This window comes from Microcebus murinus, chromosome 2 (assembly GCF_040939455.1).
Source record: "Microcebus murinus isolate Inina chromosome 2, M.murinus_Inina_mat1.0, whole genome shotgun sequence".
NCBI classification, from domain to species: domain Eukaryota; kingdom Metazoa; phylum Chordata; class Mammalia; order Primates; family Cheirogaleidae; genus Microcebus; species Microcebus murinus.
This window is the reverse complement of record NC_134105.1, coordinates 34,102,910-34,123,207: the sequence shown is the minus strand read 5'-3', so window position 1 is coordinate 34,123,207 and position 20,298 is coordinate 34,102,910. Positions and strand designations below refer to the sequence as shown.

At 41.9% G+C, this 20,298-nt stretch overlaps 2 pseudogenes; both read right to left on the bottom strand.

Moving 5' to 3' along the window:
- Positions 1-4,631: 4,631 nt before the first annotated feature.
- LOC109731034 (translation machinery-associated protein 7-like) lies at positions 4,632-9,443 on the bottom strand (annotated as a pseudogene).
- Positions 9,444-13,480: 4,037 nt separating this feature from the next.
- Positions 13,481-13,538, bottom strand: LOC142869789 (uncharacterized; annotated as a pseudogene).
- Positions 13,539-20,298: the final 6,760 nt, after the last annotated feature.

Below are 20,298 nucleotides of genomic sequence, written 5' to 3'. Positions count from 1 at the left end.
TGGAGATTTTAGTCTTCCAAATGAGCCACATGGATGACCTGAGACCAGGGTGGATAATGATGAGCTGAAAGTTGTAGTGGAAGCAAATCCATCTTAACTTATGTGTGAATTAGCAGCAAGGTTTGATTTTATTATTCCAACAATATTGGACCATTTGCAACAAATCAGCAAGGTAAAGAAGCTGGATAGATGGGTACCACATGAATTAAAAGAGCGTCAGCATAGAAATCATCTCGAAGCTTGCCTTTCTTTGCTGTCATAACATAAAGCCAAACCATTTCTACACCATATTGTGCCGTATAATGAAAAATGGATTCTTTTTGACAATTGCAAGTGTTTGGCACTATGGTTAGATAAAGATGAAGTGCCGAAACACAATTGAAAACTGAATATTCATCAGAAAAAAACCTAATGGTGTCTGTTTGGTGGTTCAGCACTGGTATTATCCACTATGGCTTCATGAAACCTGGTCAGTAGTTTACAGTGGATGTCTACTGCAACCAGTTGGATAAAATGATGAGAATGCTTGTGATTGAGCAGCCAAGATTGGTCAATAGAGACAGGCCAATCCTCTTGCAAGACCACATATCACAAAAAACAATGCTACTCAAGCTACAGATGCTGGACTTGGAAACTCTCTGTCATCCACTGTATTCACCAGACATTGCAACTGACTGCCACTTCTTCCAGGCTTTGGACCACTTCATGCACAGAAAAATATTCAATTCTGAACAGGCTGTGGAAAATGCCTTTAGTGATTTCATCGCTACTTGCCCTCCAGGCTTCTTTGCTGCTTGCATAAACAAGCTAGTGTTCAGATGGCAAAACAGTGTTGATAATTTAGGCCAGGTGTCCTCAAACTATGGCCCGCCAAGGACATTTATCTGGCCCACCGGTGTTTTTGCTGCCGCTGCCTGTCCTGCTTAGCAGCTGACTCGTCCTGGGCCCGCGGTGCGCATGTGTGGAATGTGCGTCACACTCTCCAACAGCCCTCCAATGGTCTGACGGACAGTGAACTGGCCCTCTGTTTAAAAAGTTTGAGGACCCCTGGTTTAGCCACATACTTTGATTAATTGTACTGCTTCTTGTTTGAGATATAATACGCTACATTTTTTATTTGAAATCACACACTTCATATTTAATGACTTAATAGTAATATTTGACTTCTTATATTCCTTTTTTTTTTTTTTTTTTTTTTTTTTTGAGACAGGGTCTTGCTCTGTTGCCAGGGCTAGAGTGCACTGGCATCATCATAACTCACAGCAACCTTAAACTCCTAGGCTCAAGTGATCCTTCTGCGTCAGCCTCCCAAGTAGCTGGGACTATAGACATATGCCACCACTGCTGGTTAATTTTTCTATTTTTTGTAGAAGGTCTTGCTACATTACCCAGGCTGGTCTCAAACTCCTGGCCTCAAACAGTCCTTCTACTTTAGAATCTCAGAGTGCTAGGATTACAGGTATGAGCCACTGTGCCCAGCCTGACTTCTTATATTCCTTAATGCCAGGCAGAGTATCCTGGGTAGCAGATAGGAATATGCCCATCCATGAAAACCAAACTTCCCGTGGTAAGTTAATATAGTTTTTGAGTTTCTAGCTTATGAATCGGTCCTTTTTGAGTCTTTAAATGCTGGTAAACTCCTCTGAGTTAGGATTCTCTGACAAGGGTTGAGTTGGAGGCTTAGGCCCTGGGTTGTAGTAACCAAGCAAAGTCTTGCCCAAGCATCCAGTCTGCATCTGTGGGTGCTGTGTGAATACAGTCATGCATCGCTTAGTGATGAGGATAAGTTCTGAGAAATGTGTCATTAGGTGATTTCATTGTTGTGCAAAATAATAGAATATATTACTCAAACCTAGATTGGATGTAGTCCACTGTACACCTAGGCTATATGGTATAGCCTATTGTTCCTAGGCTACAAACCTGTACAGGATGTTACTGTGCTAAATACTGTAGGTAATTGTAATACAATGGTATTTGTGTATCTAAACATAGAAAATGTACAATAAAAATACAGTATAAAAGATAAAAATTGGTACACCTATATAGGACACTGACCATGACTGGAGCTTGCAGGACTGGAAGTTGCTCTGGGTAAGACAGCAAGTGAGAAGTAAGTGAATGTGGCCTAGGACATTACTGTACACTACTGTAGACATTATAAACACTACACTTAGGTTAAACTAAATTTATTTAAAAAATTTTTCTTTCTTCAATGATAAATTAGGCTTGGCCTACTATAACTTTTACTTTATTAATTATTTAAACTTTTTGACTCTTTTGTAATAACACTTAGCTTAAAATGAATACATTGTACTGTTGTACAAAAATATTTTCTTTAAGGTTTCTATAAGGTTTTTTTCTATTTTTAAAATTTTTATTTATTTTTTTACTTTTAAACTTTTTTGTTAAAAACTAAGACACAAACACACACATTAGCCTAGGCCTACACAGGATCAGTATCATCAACATCACTGTCTTCCACCTCCACATCTTGTCCCACTGGAAGGTCTTCAGAGCAATAACATACATGGAGCTGTCATCTCCTATGATAAAAATACCTTCTTCTGGAATACCTCTTGAAGAACCTGCCTAAGGCTGTTTTATAGTTAACTTTTTCTTTATAAGTAGAAGGAATACACTCCAAAATAATGATTTAAAAAAGCCAGCATGGTAGCTCATACCTATAATCTCAGCACTTTGGGAGGCTGAGACAGCAAGATCGCTTGATGCCAGGAGTTCGAGACCAGCCTGGGCAACATAGCAAGACCCTGTCTCTACAAAAATAGAAAAATTAGCTGGATGTGGCAGTGTGAGCCTGTAGTCACAGCTACTCAGGAGGCTGAGGTAGGAGGATTGCTTGATCCAGGAGTTGGAGGTTGCAGTGAGCTATGATCACAGGCCACTGCACTCCAGCCTGGGCAACAGAGTAAAAATAAAATAATCATAAAATATAGTATAGTATATACATAAACCAGTAACATAATTATTTATTGTCATTTTCTACTATGATGTACCACACATACTGAAAGGACTGCCTTGATAGTGAAATAACAGAAAAATTATCTAGTTTCTCAGAAAGGGCTAAGGTCGATCATATGAGCTCTCTGGCTAACAGGCAGCCCGCGGAGTTCTGTTTTCACAATATCTGAAAAGAGCTGAGCAGACAGAGAGGAAACGTAAAATTCTTCTGTTTTACATTGTCCAGACCTATTTGCTTTACAGCCATCAGGAGTTCTTGAATGGGGGGATGGCAGTGGTATGAGCTTCAGTCCTCACTTCCTGCCCAGCTAACAAGATCTCTGACATCTCGCAGCTGCTTCTGTTTTCAGCCTACCACTAAGAAAAAAAGAGAAGCGGGTACAACAGTACCCAGCTAATTAGGATATAGCCATAAATCATCTTCACCCCTTTTACAACCCCTAAATAAAAAGCCTGAGTAGGCCGGGCGCGGTGGCTCACGCCTGTAATTCTAGCTCTCTGGGAGGCCGAGGCGGGCGGATTGCTCGAGGTCAGGAGTTCGAAACCAGCCTGAGCAAGAGCGAGACCCTGTCTCTACCATAAATAGAAAGAAATTAATTGGCCAACTAATATATATAGAAAAAATTAGCCGGGCATGGTGGCGCATGCCTGTAGTCCCAGCTACTTGGGAGGCTGAGGCAGAAGGATTGCTTGAGCCAGGAGTTTGAGGTTGCTGTGAGCTAGGCTGACGCCATGGCACTCACTCTAGCCTGGGCAACAAAGTGAGACTCTGTCTCAAAAAAATAAATAAATAAATAAATAAAAAGCCTGAGTAACCAGTATTCTACACGTAATACCATCTCCCTCTTTCACTTCTGTGTTGGCCCTTTTTACATCTGAAAAAGGTAAAATAAAGTTTTCTTCTTTCTATCATAATTTTTGTGTGAGAAATCTTTCTCAAAGCACACATGTACTAGCTCACCCCCAATACATACTATAACTGTATGTGCTATACTTTTATATGACTAGCAGTGCAGTAGGTTTGTTTAGACCAGCATCATCACAAACACGTAACACATTCACTATGACATTATGACGGCTACAGTGTCGCTAGGCAATAGTAATTTTTTAGCTCCATTATAATATTACAGGACCACTGTAGTATATGCACTCCGTCACTAACCAAAACATCCTAATGCAGGGTATTAGTATAGTTAGGAAGCTCTAAGAGTAGACCATATTTGAGGTAATAGTGACTTAGACCAGGGTAGAAGTGATGAGGTGGTAAGAAGTGGTCAGATTCAGAATATATATTCAGGAGACTGCTGACAGAATGGATAGATGAGGGTATGAAGGAAAGAGGAATAAAGGATAATCCCCTGGGATTTTGACCTGAGCAAATGGGATGTGCCCTATACCAGATGGAGACCGCTAGGAAAGCAGTATATGAGTAGTAGGGAGAAAAGAATTCTTTTTGGACAAGTTGAATTTGAAATGCCTATAAGATGTAAGAGAGGGGAGCCACATAGGCTGTTGGATATAGGGGTCCAGACCCCAGTGGTGGGGTATGGGCTGTATAAATGATGTCTAAGGTCTTGAAACTAGATAAGCTCACATGGGGAGTGAGAAAGAAATGAAGACCAAAGACTCTGTTTGGGAGGGTCCTGCAACATTTAGAAGTCAGGAAAAGAACCTAGAAAAGGGACAACCAATAAAATAAAAGGAAAATCAGGAAAGTGCAAAATCCCAGAAACCAAGTAAAGAAAGCCTTTTAAGCAGAGAATGATCAGCTAGGATAAATGCTAGTTAGAGGTTGGGTAAGGCTGGGAGCGGTGGCTCATGCCTGTAATCCTAGCACTCTGGGAGGCCAAGGTGGGAGGATCACTCAAGGTCAGGAGTTTGAAACCAGCCTGAGCAAGAGCGAGACCCCATCTCTACTAAAAATAGAAAGAAATTAATTGGACAACTAAAATATATAGAAAAAATTATCCGGGCATGGTGGCACATGCCTGTAGTCCCAACTACTCAGGAGGCTGAGGCAGAAGGATCGCTTGAGCCCAGGAGTTTGAGGTTGCTGTGAGCTAGGCTGACGCCACGGCACTCTAGCCTGGGCGACAGAATGAGACTCTGTCTCAAAAAAACCCCCAAAACTAGTAATTGATGCCCCTTGATCTCTAGTATCTCATTTAATCTTCACAGTAATCCAGCATGTCGATATTATCATCCATATATATATATATATATATTTTTTTTTTTTTTTTTTGAGACAGAGTCTCACTTTGTTGCCCAGTCTACAGTGAGTGCTATGGCGTCAGCCTAGCTCACAGCAACCTCACACTCCTGGGCTCAAGGGATCCTTCTGCCTCAGCCTCCGAGTAGCTGGGACTACAGCTATCATGCCCAGCTAATTTTTTCTATATATATTAGTTGGCCAGTTAATTTCTTTCTATTTATAGTAGAGATGGGATCTCGCTCTTGCTCAGGCTGGTTTCGAACTCCTGACCTCGAGCAATCTGCCCGTCTCGGCCTCCCAGAGTGCTAGGATTACAGGCGTGAGCCACCGCACCCGGCCATCATCCATATTTTAAATTGAGTGTCAAGGGAGGTTTACTGACTTGCCTAAGATGACATAGGGATGAAGATGAGAATAAAACATTCGACTAATTTCAAAGAGTGTTCATTTCACCAAGATCAATAAAGGTTGTTGAATGAATGAATGAATGAATGAATGAATGAATGAAGAGTGTACACAGAAGTGTACTGAGAAGTTGGATAGCTGTCATGGAGTACCTAGAATGTCAGGCTATGGAACTGGGGATCTCACAGCCCTGAAGCTCCAACCTAAAGGCTGCCCAACTAGACAACCAGGATAGTTGTTGTTTAACTATCAACAACTGGTTATGAATCAACCAGGCTAATTGTTGTTTAAATACAACTGTGTTTAAATTCTTGCTGTGCCCCTTGGTAGCTGTATGACCTTGGGCAAATTTCTTTGTCTGTGAAATGAAGATTTTAGTGCCTACCTTTCTGATATGTTTGGGGATGGATGTAAATGGATGGATTTAAATGGATGTAAATTTACAATGGATGTAAATTGCCTGGGGTATATAGTAGAGACTTAGTAAGTGGTGTTAGGTTTCAGTCTGAAGCTGTTGGTTCTTGGCACACTTCCATGGCCGAAGAATGACCAGACACACCAAAGTTACGCAAGCATGAAAACGAGGTTTTTTTAGGAGATAAAGATAGGATCATAGGGCAAGAGCAAGATATAGGTTTACAGAGCATGGTACACACGCCACAGATGATGACTGGACCCACTGTCGCAGCAGGGCAGGCAAAAGGAAGGATAAAGAGAGAGAGCTTGGTTGTGGTCCGCATCCTAATTTATAGTGTCCAAATAGGGACTTCCCTTGTGGTTCAGAGATCACATGGAACCACTCTGATTGGAGAGTTGGGGGTCACATGACCTGAGCCTTAACTATGCATATGGGTGCTAAGTCACTTTCCAGATTTTATGGTACCCATGTTTGGCCCATGGGCTAGAGAGTCCTCTGCATTCTTTTGCAGCTGGTGCGCCAAGTTCTGATTGGCAGATTTGTAGGGCATTCCTTCCTCCGCCATGTATGGAGAATTAGGGTTGGGCAGGACCAAGATGGGGGCAACAGCACCCACTTTCATCCCTAGAAGACCTGGCATCCCTCACTATCTACCTAACAGTGGTAATGATTATTATTTGTATTTAGAGTAGGCTGCTGCAAGCTAAGCTGGATAGGAGAACTGTTCCCTCTCCTCTCCCAACCCACCCAATGAAGCTACTGAAAACTGCTATTCAGCCCTGACAGCAGGACTCTGGAATGGAGGAAGACTCTGTACAGGGTTGCATTCCTCTCTCTCTCTTTCTGTCTCTGTCTCACACACACACACTCACACACACATGCATGCATGCACACAGGCACACTTACACAAGTACACACACACAATTATGTAGACAGCTACAGCTATTGGCATAAAAGCTATAGTTATATCAGGGCAGGAATCACAGTCACAAAGATCAATGCTGCAGAGAAGTGGTGGAAAGGAGGCTGCAGCCAACCAAAACCAGTGAGGGAGAAGAAGAGGAAGTCCTGTGGGCAGGGCTGGCAAGTCAAGGGAAGAACCACTGAAGGAAGCAGACAGCCTGTCATATGGTGGTGCGGATTTCCCCAGTCCCCTGCATTTCCTAATTTTACATCCTTCTATTGCATATGTTACCCACAGAGGCTGCTCTCTGCTAAAAGTGGGTAGAAGTGATTGATTTATTCATTCAATTGGCAGACATATAATGATATCTACCATGCGCCAGGAATTTTTTGGAAAACTAGACTGTTGTTGGTCAGAGAGTTAAAGGAAGGTAGAGAAGGGCAGTCTGAGCAGAGGAACTAACATGTGCCAAGTCGTGGAGAAATGAAGCAGGATGTTACATTCTAGGAACTATATGTGATTTGATAAGAAAAGAGCATAACTGAGTAACCATTTAGGAAAAAAAAGTTAGATTCCTACCACATATTAGAAACAAAAGTAAATTTCAGGGCCGGGCATGGTAGCTCATGCCTCTAATCCTAGCACTTTGGGAGGTCGAGTCAAGAGAATCGCTTGAGGCCAGGAGTTCAAGACCAGCCTGAGCAATAATGAGACCCCATCTCTACAAAAACTAGAAAAATTAGCCAGGCATGGTGGCACATACCTGTAGTCCCAGCTACTCGGGAGGCTGAGGCAGGAAGATTACTTGAGCCCAGGAGTTTGAGGTTGCTGTGAGCTATGACACCACTGTACTCCAACCTGGGCAACAGAGTGAGACTTTGTCTCTGAAAAATAAAAATAAAAATTTAAATAAATAAATAAAATGATATTCAAATACACTATAATCAAAGAAATACAGATCACTTTCACCATCACATTGATAAAATTAAAAAATCAAGTCCCAGTGTTGGGGGCAATATGAAAAAAGGGATCTACTTGTACATTATTGATGGGAGTACAAAACAGTATAATCTTTCTATAGGTAATTTGGTAATAGATATGAAAATAAATGTCCATGCCTTCTGACCAGCAATTTTAAGGGATTTAGTTTAAGGAAATAATAGAAAAGTGACAATGATGTTTATTGCATTGTTTGGAGGAGAGGAAATTATCCAAATGTTCATAGGAAGGGAATAGCCAAAAGAAATTATTGTGCATCCATATGATAAATATAGTCACAGCAAGGATAAAATAGATATATAAGTATTGTCATGAGAAAACATTCATGATATGTTAAGTGGGGAAAACAATTATTGAGGTTACCCAAAGTGGCCTTGGCACTAGCTCTGTTCTGCTTATTCAGCTCTGAGGATCAAAGTCCTGAGGCTTCCTAAGGTCAATGTGCCAGTGCCTGTCCCTGGATCAAGGTTGTGCAAGATAAGGGAGTGAGCTGGGCTTGAGCCTGGGGTGGAGATAAGGATTTCTTCTTTAGCTCTCTCTCAGCCTTGACAGAGCCCAGGAGCCAGGATCCCTGCATTGCAGCCTGGATTTCCTTCTCCAGGCAGAATGTGGGTAAAGGTTAAAGTCCCAAGTACCAGGTATATACTGGTGCCCTTCCTGCTTCATTAAGATAAGAAGGTGACTTCTCTCATCCCTGCTAGTGCTGGGGTTTGAGAACTTGATTTCCCTTTTCTTTCTCTCTTTTTTTTCCCCCCCAAATGAGTTAGTTGAATTCCAGGTGATACAGTATTTAGAGTAGAATGAAGACCAAAGGGCAAACTCTGATAGGATTCTGGACTAGATTTACTTTAAATTCACAGCTAAGGTGGGAATGGCTGAGTGAAACAACTAAAGAGATCATGAGTCACTGTATGATTTTTTTTAAAATAAAAGTTTATTCTTAAATACAGAACAGGCTCTAAGACAACACTTCATTCCAGCTACAGGTGGCAAAAGATTTTAGGGCAGGGAATATAGATATTATTTATTTTTTTTTTGAGACAGAGTCTCACTTTGTTGCCCAGGCTAGAGTGAGTGCCGTGGCTGCAGCCTAGCTCACAGCAACCTCAAACTCCTGGGCTCAAGCAATCCTACTGCTTCAGCTTCCTGAGTAGCTAGGACTACAGGCATGTGCCACCATGCCCGGCTAATTTTTTCTATATATTTTAGTTGGCCAATTAATTTCTTGCTATTTATAGTGGAGACGGGTCTCGCTCAGGCTGGTTTCGAACTCCTGACCTCGAGCAATCCGCCTGTCTCGGCCTCCCAGAGTGCTAGGATTACAGGCTTGAGCCACTGCGCCCAGCCCAGATTTCTTAATTCCACCAGTGGCCAGGCCCTCCCCAGGGCCTTCACTTTTAGCTCCTGAGTTTCTTCTGCTTTTCTTTCTGTTTCTGTTTGAAAGCCTTATCTTCCTCATCCATCTCCTTGGCCTGTTTTTTGGTCTGTTTCAGGGGCTTCTTCTTGCCACCCTCATGGCCAGACATGGCACCTGCCGCCCTTTCCCCATGATTTCCTTTTTTTAGGGAATCTAGCAGATAAGCCTTTGATATAATGCTGCCCTTCTAGTCATAGACCAATTACAGCCAAGCTGCTTGGCTCAGTCATGTTCTTGTCCAATTGGAGAAAAGATATTTGAGTCCATTTCTGAGGGGCGAAAGGATCATGAGATTTCAAGATCCCCAGAAGTGGAATAGTAGGCACTTGATAAACACTAATTAAGCTTCACATAAACCTGGGCTTCCAGTAAGAAGCAAAATACCTTCTTCATTAGATAAAATCTGAGCATTGGACAGACCAAGATATTATTACTTAAATGGCCAATTAGCAGCTAATTAGAGCTCTGGAGCTCCCTGATCAGGCCCTGTCTGAAAACTCTCTTGAGATTAAAGCAGTACATCCAGTTTATAACACTGATCAAAACCATTCTTCAGTGAAAATCCCCACACTGGTTTGTCCCACCTAAGGCACCAGGGGCTCAATTCTTAGACATGTAAAAAATGCCTGCAGTTTTTTTCTTCCCGGGAAGGAGGAGAATAGAAGTTGCAGTGCGATTCTCCAGCCTAGGTTAGTTCCCCATAAGTAAAGCTCCCTCCTGTTAGCAGTTCCCACTTACCATCCAGAGTGGCTGTGGTTGGCTCAGTGAAGGCTGACTCATAGTGCTCTCTGCCCCCAGGAAACTCAGAAAGTAGTAATAAATACTTGGGAGAACTATATTTTTATTTTATATTTAATCTTCTTGCTAGCCTATGGTAGAGGGAATCAGGTATCTCAGTCCTTGAAAGTGGGGAAATTGAGTCATTGATTAATTCAGCAAATACCTGTTCAGCATTTTCTCTGCACCTGACATGAATATGGAACTTGCACATTTATGACAGATACAGATGAATGGGGTGAGGTCAGGATGCATTCTGTCTCAACTTGTCCACTTTGCATCCATATGACACTCAAAAATAAGATCACCAAAGGTGTGGCTAAGCCACCTAAAATCAGTCTCCTGCCTGAAAAATTCATGCATTCATTCCACATTCACTGAGCACCAAAGAAGTTTAGTGCAATGGTTCTCAGTCTATTTCTCTTCAGTGCTCTGAGGTACTTACAAGCACTATAACCTTGACTCATCAGGATCATGGTCTGAAGAGAGAAGAGAAAAAGAAATTATCAACAATTACAGAATGATGTGATAAGTGCTATCTATGATAGGAATATGCATAGGGTATGATGGAAATATAGAGGAAGAGATACTGAAAATCAGACTGGGAAGGGGGAGGTTGTCAGGAAAGGTATCCCAGAACTGGTAACACTTAAGCCCAGTTTTTTGGGGTTTTTTTTGTTTTTGTTTTTGTTTTCTTTGAGGCAGAGTCTCATTCTGTTGCCCTGGCTAGAGTGCCATGGTGTCAGCCTAGCTCATAGCAACCTCAAACTCGTAGACTCAAGCAATCCTTCTGCCTCAGCCTCCCAAGTAGCTGGGACTACAGGCATGCGCCACCAAAAAGAGATGCCAGTAAAACACCATTGAGTCTTGCTTGGTTCTAAGACAGTGATGCCAATAAAACACCAATGAGTCTTGCTTGGTTCCAAGACAGTGAAGGGATTTCCCTAGTATTTAAATATATTCGCATAACCAGTTATATAAATCTAAATATAAAACCAACCTTCAACAGGTTTTTTTTTTTTTTTTTTTCCTTCAACAGGTTTTGGGTTTTGTTTTTTTTTTTCCTTGAGACAGAGTCTCGCTTTGTTGCCCAGGCTAGAGTGAGTGCTGTGGCATCAGCCTAACTCACAGCAACCTCAATCTCCTGGGCTCAAGCAATTTTACTGCCTCAGCCTCCTGAGCAGCTGGGACTACAGGCATGCGCCACCATGCCCGGCTAATTTTTCTATATATATTAGTTGGCCAATTAATTTCTTTCTATTTATAGTAGAGACGGGGTCTTGCTATTGCTCAGGCTGGTTTTGAACTTCTGACCTCAAGCAACTCACCTGCCTCAGCCACCCAGAGTGCTAGGATTACAGGCGTGAGCCACCGCGCCCAGCCCTCTCCTTTCTTCTTAATGGCGGTGAAGATAATTTTTGTTCCAGGGATGTACTTCTTGGGATTCTCCAAATACTCCATCAGTGTATCCTCTTCCCAGGTGATGCCTTTGTTCTTATTGGCATCTGTGTAAGACAATCCAGCCACCTGACCTGTCTTTCTCCCAAAGAGACCATGGGACATTTGGCCCAGTCTTGTGCTTGCTTCCCTTTTCCATAGTGTGGCACTGGGCACACTTCTGAACTAAAATCTTCTTGCCTTTCTCTCTTTGGTTGCTGACGGCATGAAGGTTCCCAGTCAGAAGCCAGACATCTGGCTCTCTAAGTCCAATGACAAGCCAGGCCACGCCTATGTACTGGTGTTGGTGCCCTCAGAACCTTCTATCACATCTCCTTTTCTCTCCCATCTGTCAACGGCAGAGTGGCTCTTAAGAGCAAGCCAAAGACACAGTGCAGTGGGTGTGAGTCTTTCTAGTCCCAATATCATCACTCTCTTAATTGTAGTGCTTCTGGAAAGCTTGGCCATCATCCTGGCTAAGCTTCTCTTTCCTGGAAGCTTTGCCCAAGATGGATGGCTAGAAGTAAAGTATGTATACATGAAAGAAGTAAGGGACTTTTTTTCCCTGCTTCCAGGCAGAACTCACTCTGCCAGCCAGGACAAATAGGTCAGAAGCTTAAATGGGCTAGGAGGCTAGGAGTCCTCTAGTCATTTATATGACTTTCTCTAACTCAGCAATTCTTTTTTTTTTTTTTTTTTTTTTTTTTTTTTTTTTTTTTTTTTTTTTTTTTTTTGAGACAGAGTCTCGCTTTGTTGCCCAGGCTAGAGTGAGTGCCGTGGCGTCAGCCTAGCTCACAGCAACCTCAAACTCCTGGGCTCGAGTGATCCTTCTGCCTCAGCCTCCCAGGTAGCTGGGACTACAGGCATGCGCCACCATGCCCGGCTAATTTTTTATATATATATCAGTTGGCCAATTAATTTCTTTCTATTTATAGTAGAGACGGGGTCTCACTCTTGCTCAGGCTGGTTTTGAACTCCTGACCTTGAGCAATCCGCCCGCCTCGGCCTCCCAAGAGCTAGGATTACAGGCGTGAGCCACAGCGCCCGGCCAAACTCAGCAATTCTTAAGGGGGGTGGGGGGACAGCAGGCAAGGGGGGAGGTGCTACTGGCATCTAGAGGGCAGAGACTAGGATATGCTAAACATACTGTTATGCACAGGACAGCCCCTCCATGACAAAGAATTATCAGAACTAAAATGTTGATAGTGCTGAGGTTGAGAAATAACTTTATAAGGATTTGTATTTTGTTTTGTTTTGTTTTTTTGAGACAGAGTCTCACTCTGTCACCTAGACTAGAGTGCCTTGGCATCAGGCTAGCACATTGTAACCTCAAACTCCTGGGCTCAAGTGATCCTCCTGCCTCAGCCTCCTGAGGAGGAGCTGGGACTACAGGCTGCTAATTTTTTTGATTTTTAGTAGAGACCAGGTCTTGCTCTTGCTCAGACTGGTCTCAAACTTCTGAGCTCAAGGGATCCTCCTGCATCGGCTTCCCAGAGTGCTAGGATTACAGGTCTGAGCCACTGCGCCATGCCCTGTTTATGGGGATTTAGTTCTGCAAAAAAGAATCTGAGAAGTGACTAAGCTCGGTGGCACACCCCTTTAGTCCCAGCAACACAGGAGGCTGAGGCAGAAGGATTGCTTGAGCCCAAGAGTTTGAGGTTGCTGTGAGCTAGGCTGACACCACGGCACTCTAGCTAGGATAACAGAGACTCTGTCTCAAAAAAAAAAAAGAAAAGAAAAGAAAAGAAAAGAAAAGAAAGGAAAAGAAAAGAAAAGAAAAGAAAAAGAAAGAATCTGAGAAGTAATTAGTCTCTGAATCGTCAGGTGGTTAGAGGTAAAAGCCAACTTTAATTCTATAAACTTAAGCTGAAATTTCTCTGTTGGTCTAGCTCACAACTACTTCAAGGTTGATCCAGTTTTTTTTTTTTTTTACTATGCTAATCTTCTCTGTATTGTTCCAATTGTAGTATATGTGCTGCCAAGCAAGCACTGGTTGATCCAGTTTGGACACATTCCTTTTAACTGCTCTGGTCTGGACTGTATCTGGGCTTTCATTCTAGATCTCAAAAAATTGGAAGGAAAGGAAGATGGAGGAAGAGAAGAACACTTTATGTTTCTAGCTGGATGTGGGAGGAAGATGAAAACTTGAGCCTAATATCCATAGAGTTCAATATCCTAAATATATGCCTTACTTAATAATGAAAAGCAGCAGCTCAGTATAAAATAGGACAGTGACAGAAGAACAACAAATACCAAGTCAATATTTGAATTTAAGATTGGAATCTATTGAAAATGTGGAAATCAAGATATCAAATTTTTAAAAATAATAAACCAAAAATATGAGTGGAAGTCAATGTAAACTCAAAAACAAGTTCATGCCAGGCTCATGCCTGTAATCCTATCACTTTTGGAGGCTGAGGCAAAAACAGAAAAAACAAGTTCAAATAAAGATTAGGTAGAGAACTACTTAAATACATTTTATGAATCTTAAAAAATGTATTATTATTATTATTATTATTATTATTATTATTATTATTATTTGAGACAGGGTCTTGCTCTGTTGCCCAGGCTGGATCATAGCTCATTGCAGCCTTTTTTTTTTTTTTGATGCTTCTTAGAAGTCAATCATTGCAGCCTTGAACTCCTGGGCTCAAGGAATCCTCCCACCTCAGCCTCCCAAGTAGTTGGGACTATAGGCATGTTCCACCATGCCTGGCTACTTAAAAAAATTTTTTGTAGAGACGGGATCTCACTATGTTGCCCAGCCTGGTCTTGAACTCCTGGCTTCCAGCAATCCTCCTGCCTTGGCCTCTCAAGTGCTGGGATTGCAGCATGAACCACTGCACCTGGCCTGAAAAAAATTATTATTTTTTAGAGACTAGGTCCTGCTATGTTGTCCAGATTGGTCTTGAAGTCCTGTGCTCAAGTGATCTTCCCACCTCAGCCTCCTGAGACTACAGGGCACACCACTACACCTAGCTTCATTTATTTTTTGATAGACTCAAAGATGGGTTGAAGCCAAACCAACAAATTTTAACATAGATAATAATGACAATGATGATGAAGATAGCAATTATTGTGTGTTAAGCACACACTTTGTGCCAGAGAGAGCTCTGTCATACCATTTTAATGAGGAGAAAATTGAAGCTGGGGGAGTTACCTGGGATCTGAGTTTTCTATCTCTGTGTAATAAATTACTCCAGAACTTCGTGGGTAGGTCAAGGTAGGGAGACAGTTTTGCTGTATTCTACATAGCTAATCCCACAGTTCCATGAAGCTGAGTTTTTGCTCACTTTTAGGGGCTATGGACAGCCCAGAGAGCACCAATAGGAACCCCTGGAAGAGGGTAACCAAGACAGAAAGGGTTATAACTGGATAATCCTAGAAGAAGGCCCAGTGACTGTCAGATCATTGAAGATAGGATTCTTATAAATGAGTAGAAGGTTAGATGTGAAGCTCCGTGTTCGGTGCAGGGCAAAGAGCACAGGACCTAGGACAATGCAGGCACATGTGGAAACTTAATTGTTAAATTAGTTAACTGTGGTTCCTTCCAAATCTGAGGGTCTAGGGCTCTATATTTTTCGAGGAGGTAACAGTTTATATTTACATATGTAATTGTGCAAGTAACTAGGAGTTATATATCACTCCATGAAAGGTTTGCAACACTAAAAGCATACTACAAATGGGGTTGCTGTGTTACACAATTTCAGAAGCACTATTCATAGCGAAAACAATATAAATACTATCACCCTTTGAAGCTGTATAACATGGAGACCCATATTATATAAATATAAAGTAATTTTAATAAAGCAAATTGCCACCTTTAGCAAGGTTAGGAAAAAAAAATCCAAGTAATACAATTTAGTCTCTTTTTTTCTGATGTCTCAACATGCATACATGGCCACAGTCAGAATCCTAAGCTTCTTTCTACTTCCATTAAGGTCAGTCACTCTGGTTGCCTATCCAATATCCTTCTCTCTTCTTTCTTTACTAACAAAATCTCAATTTTTTTTTTTTTTTTTGAGACAGAGTCTCATTCTGTCGCCCAGGCTAGAGTGCCGTGGCGTCAGCCTAGCTCACAGCAACCTCAAACTCCTGGGCTCAAGCAATCCTTCTGCCTCAGCCTCCCGAGTAGCTGGAACTACAGGCATGTGCCATCATGCCTGGATAATTTATATATATATATATTTTTAGTTGTCCAATTAATTTATTTCTAATTTTAGTAGAGACGGGGGTCTCACTCATGCTCAGGCTGGTTTCAAACTCCTGACCTTGAGCAATCCTCCTGCCTCGGCCTCCCAGAGTGCTAGGATTACAGGCGTGAGCCACCATACCTGGCCAAATCTCAAATTTTTTTTTTTTTTTTTTTTTTTTGAGACAGAGTCTCACTTTGTTGCCTAGGCTAGAGTGAGTGCCCTGGCGTTAGCCTAGCTCACAGCAACCTCAAACTCCTGGGCTCAAGCAATCCTACTGCCTCAGCCTCCCGAGTAGCTGGGACTACAGGCATGCGCCACCATGCCCAGCTAATTTTTTCTCTATATATTAGTTGGCCAATTAATTTCTTTCTATTTATAGTAGAGACAGGGTCTCGCTCTTGCTCAGGCTGGTTTCGAACTCCTGACCTTGAGCAATCCGCCCGCCTCGGCCTCCCAGAGAGCTAGGATTACAGGCGTGAGCCACCGCGCCCGGCCCCAAATCTCAAATTTTGTTAGGAGTTGTAATATGCCCAACTAATTGACACAATATCCAGCCCCAGTTACAGCTAGGAGTAGGTATATGACAGTTCTGGCCAATGATATGTAAACTGAGTGCTTCTGGAATGCTTTGCTTCCCGGTTATAGTCCCTATTCCTTCAGGCTGCCTGATATACAGGCATAGAGTTTGAAGCAGAGTAGACATTTTGTGACTATAAGGTAATCATAAGAATAAAAGCTGCTTGCTAGGGCTTTGGGAACAGAAAGTTAAAGGAAATCTGGGTCTCTGATAGCAGCATGGAATGTTCATACCAGCCTTGGACTGTCTTCTTGTCTCACTCTGTTGCCCAGGCTAGAGTGTAGTGGCATCAACATAGTTTACTGCAACCTCAAACTCCTGGCCTCAAGCAATCCTCCTGCCTCAGCCTCCCAAGTAGCTAAGACTACAGGTATATACCACCACAACTGGCTAATTTTTCTATTTTTTTGTAGAGATGAGGTCTTGCTCTTGCTCAGGCTGGTCTTGAACTCCTGACCTCAAGTGATCCTCCGATCCTCCTGCCTCCCATAGTGCTAGGATTATAGGTGTAAGCCACAGTGCCCAGCCTCTACCTGTTTACTTGTGTTTTTGTTTTGTTTTGTTTTTTTTTTTGAGACAGAGTTTCACTCTGTTACCCCGGGTAGAGTGCAGTGGTGTCATCAAAGCTCACTTCAACCACACTCCTGAGCTCAAGAGATTCTCCTGCCTCAGCCTCCCAAGTAGCTGGGACTATAGGTCCCTGTCCCGGCCCTCGGGACCTTTTGTTACTCGCGGGGGCGAGGGGGACCGTGCCTGAAAGAGATGAGCGAGAGAGAGAAACGAGACCAAGCAAATGGTTGTCAAGGTCTGCTTTACTTAGATTTTTAGTGGGTTTTATAGGCATACAAAAACAAGGAAGTCAAAACAAAACATAGAGTGGTGACGATGAGGCTTGGGTCTGGGTTGATTAGCCCTAATCAGTGTCTTATCAGTATCCTGTTTTTGACTGATTACTCATCTCCAACCGGAACATTTGCAGTCAACACATCCTAGAGCATTCCGTGGTCAGCACGTCATGGACTGCGTTCTTCTTGGAGCTATAGCTGGAATTTTCCAGGGCAAAGTTCGTGCGTAGGACGAGTCATAGGAGAGTTGAGGGTCTTTGAGGGTCCTTGCCTCTAACAGGTCCCCACCAAAACGTCCAGCTGATTTTTCTATTTCTAGTAGAGAAGGGAGTCTCACTCTTGCTCAGGCTAGTCTTGAACTCCTGACCTCAAGCAATCCTCCCACCTCAGCTTCCTAGAGTGCTAGGATTACAGGTAGGCCTCTACTTGTTAAATGGGAAAAATTAATCCCCTATTTGGTTAAGCTTGTTATTTGCAGTTCATATGTTACTTTCAGCTGTACTAAATTTTTAAAAATATATCATCCTTGATAATGTTTCTTGAATTGGTATCTGTAGGCCTCTGTATGTTCAAATATAACTTTATAAATTGAATCCTTATAAATTTAAGGATTCAAGTGTTCTCTGAGACTTGTTAAATGTTTTTCTTTTAGGATAATCTAAAAAAATTAACATAAACATACTCTGAATCATCTGGATGACCTCATAAATGAGTGCTGTCTTGTGATTGTGGTTTCCATGATTTTATTTTGCATTTATTGTTACAAGTACATGAAAGCATTTAGCTTTAATGGTTTATAGGTTTAACTTTAATGGCTTATAAGTTTATGGCAGGCTGCTATTAGGTTAGCAAGTCCTAATGTTAAAATGATCACTGTCATAGGATATCTGCTTTATACTCATCCTGAATTGCCTTACTTGTTATATCTAGTTAGCTATGAAGAAGGCTGTTAAAGAGACAGGTAATTGTCCCCCGCAGCAAATTAGTGTAGATATGTAACTACTACTTTGTAAAGTGAAGTCTAGATGATGTTAGTGAACACTGTATGAACAAAGGTTTCATGCTAGCTTGAACAGAGAAAAAGATGGTGGAAGAATTGAGTCATCATCCCAGGGCATAAGCAATACAGGTATGCAGAATCCCAAAGAAGCTGCACTGTAGCAGACAGGACCATATCCGTGGAAGGCACTGCTTGCAGGATCCTGTCTTGTATACTGTTCCAACTTGCAGTAGCTCATCAGCAGCAAGGATCATAGTAAATAACAAGGAAAATATTTTCATGGAACTATTTAAAATTATTTTCTTCTCTTTTTTTTTTTTTTTTCTGAGACAGAGTCTCGTTTTGTTGTCCAGGCTAGAGTGAGTGCCATGGTGTCGGCCTGACTCACAGCAACCTCAATCTCCTGGGCTCAAGCAATCCTACTGCCTCAGCCTCCTGAGTAGCTGGGACTACAGGCATGTGCCACCATGCCCGGCTAATTTTTTCTATATATATTAGTTGGCCAATTAATTTCTTTCTATTTATAGTAGAGATGGGGTCTGGCTCTTGCTCAGGCTGGTTTTGAACTCCTGACCTAAAGCAATCTGCCCGCCCCAGCCTCCCAGAGTGCTAGGATTACAGGCGTGAGCCACCGCGCCCGGCCTAAAATTATTTTCAATATTGCATCATGGGGCAACCTAGTAAAATATTAGTTTGAATGAAAAAATCAAATAAAATTTAAAAAAGATAAATAATTAAATTTAAGCTGGGTGAGGTGGCTCATGCCTGTAATCCTAGCACTCCAGGAGGCTGAGGCAGGAGGATGGCTTGAGGTCAGGAGTTCAAGACCAGCCTGAGCAAGAGCAAGACCTGTCTCTACCAAAACCAGAAAAAATTAGTCAGGTGTGATGGTTGTAAGCCTGTAGTCTGAGCTACTCGGGAGGCTGAGGCAGAAAGATTACTTATGCCCAGGAGTTTGAGGTTCAGTGAGCTATAGTGACACCATAGCACTGTATCCAGGGGGACAGAGTGAGAACCTGTCTCAAAAAAAAATTAATTTAATAAATTAAACCAACATTGAAGAGCCTTACAAATTTTATTTCTTTCACGAGGTACCTCAGGTTACTCATGTTTGAGAATATTACTTTAAGATAATAGTTAGAAGAAGCTCTTTTTTCTGAAGACATGGGCTGAGAACCAGTGCTTTGCCCAGAGAAGAAGCGCCATATTTATTTGAATTGGGTAGAGAAAAAATTTAAGGCCCTCATTTCTAAAAAACAGAGCAAACTATGATTCATGCAAGCATTTTCTCAATGGCTGCTCTGATCCTAAGCAATTCTTCCTAACAAATCCCTATCTAAAGCCCTCACCAACCAGCAATTTAGTAACATAACTTTTTTTTAATTTAAAGGATTTTAGAGACAAGTTATTATGTAAATTTCACAGGTGGCAGCTTGTATATCTACTAGTTAACTCCTTAACTCCTTTTTTGTTACCCTTTCCCAGCTACAAAAAATTCCAATGCTAATAATGAGAACCAAAGGAAATTATTCTTGGTAGAAACAGTTCATGTTCATCAGTGACTGTTTACCCACCAAAGGTTGTTTTGGTTATTTTTATTTTTGTTTTGCATTACCTTTGATTGTTTTTGTCCTCCTCCTACTCCCATAAACATTCTCTGAGGTTCTGGTCTTGGCTCACCTCTCACCTCTTTCTCAGGGATTTCATTTACCCCCACAGTTTCAAGTATCCTTGACATTGTACACGATGTTGAAATCAATATATATAATTTATTAATTTATTTAACAAATATTTATTGTACCTACCATGAGCCATGAACCATGCTGCAAGGTATTAGAGTTATAACATGATGAACATGCAGGTAGGGGTCCCTGCTTTCCTATAGCTTTTCTTTCAAGTTTTCACACTTCTGACTGCTGCATGGCCATCTCTGCCTGGAATCCCAAATTCAGTATGTGCCAAAGTGGGCTCTTCACCATCTCCCCCGGAAGTCTGCTTCATAACATTTCTGTGAATTGTGCCATTTTCACCCAGTTCCCCTGGGACTCATCTTTAACTCCTTCCTCTCCTTCAATCCCATATCTGATGCCCAGATCTTGCCAATTTTGCCACCTAATCCCATCTCTCCACCC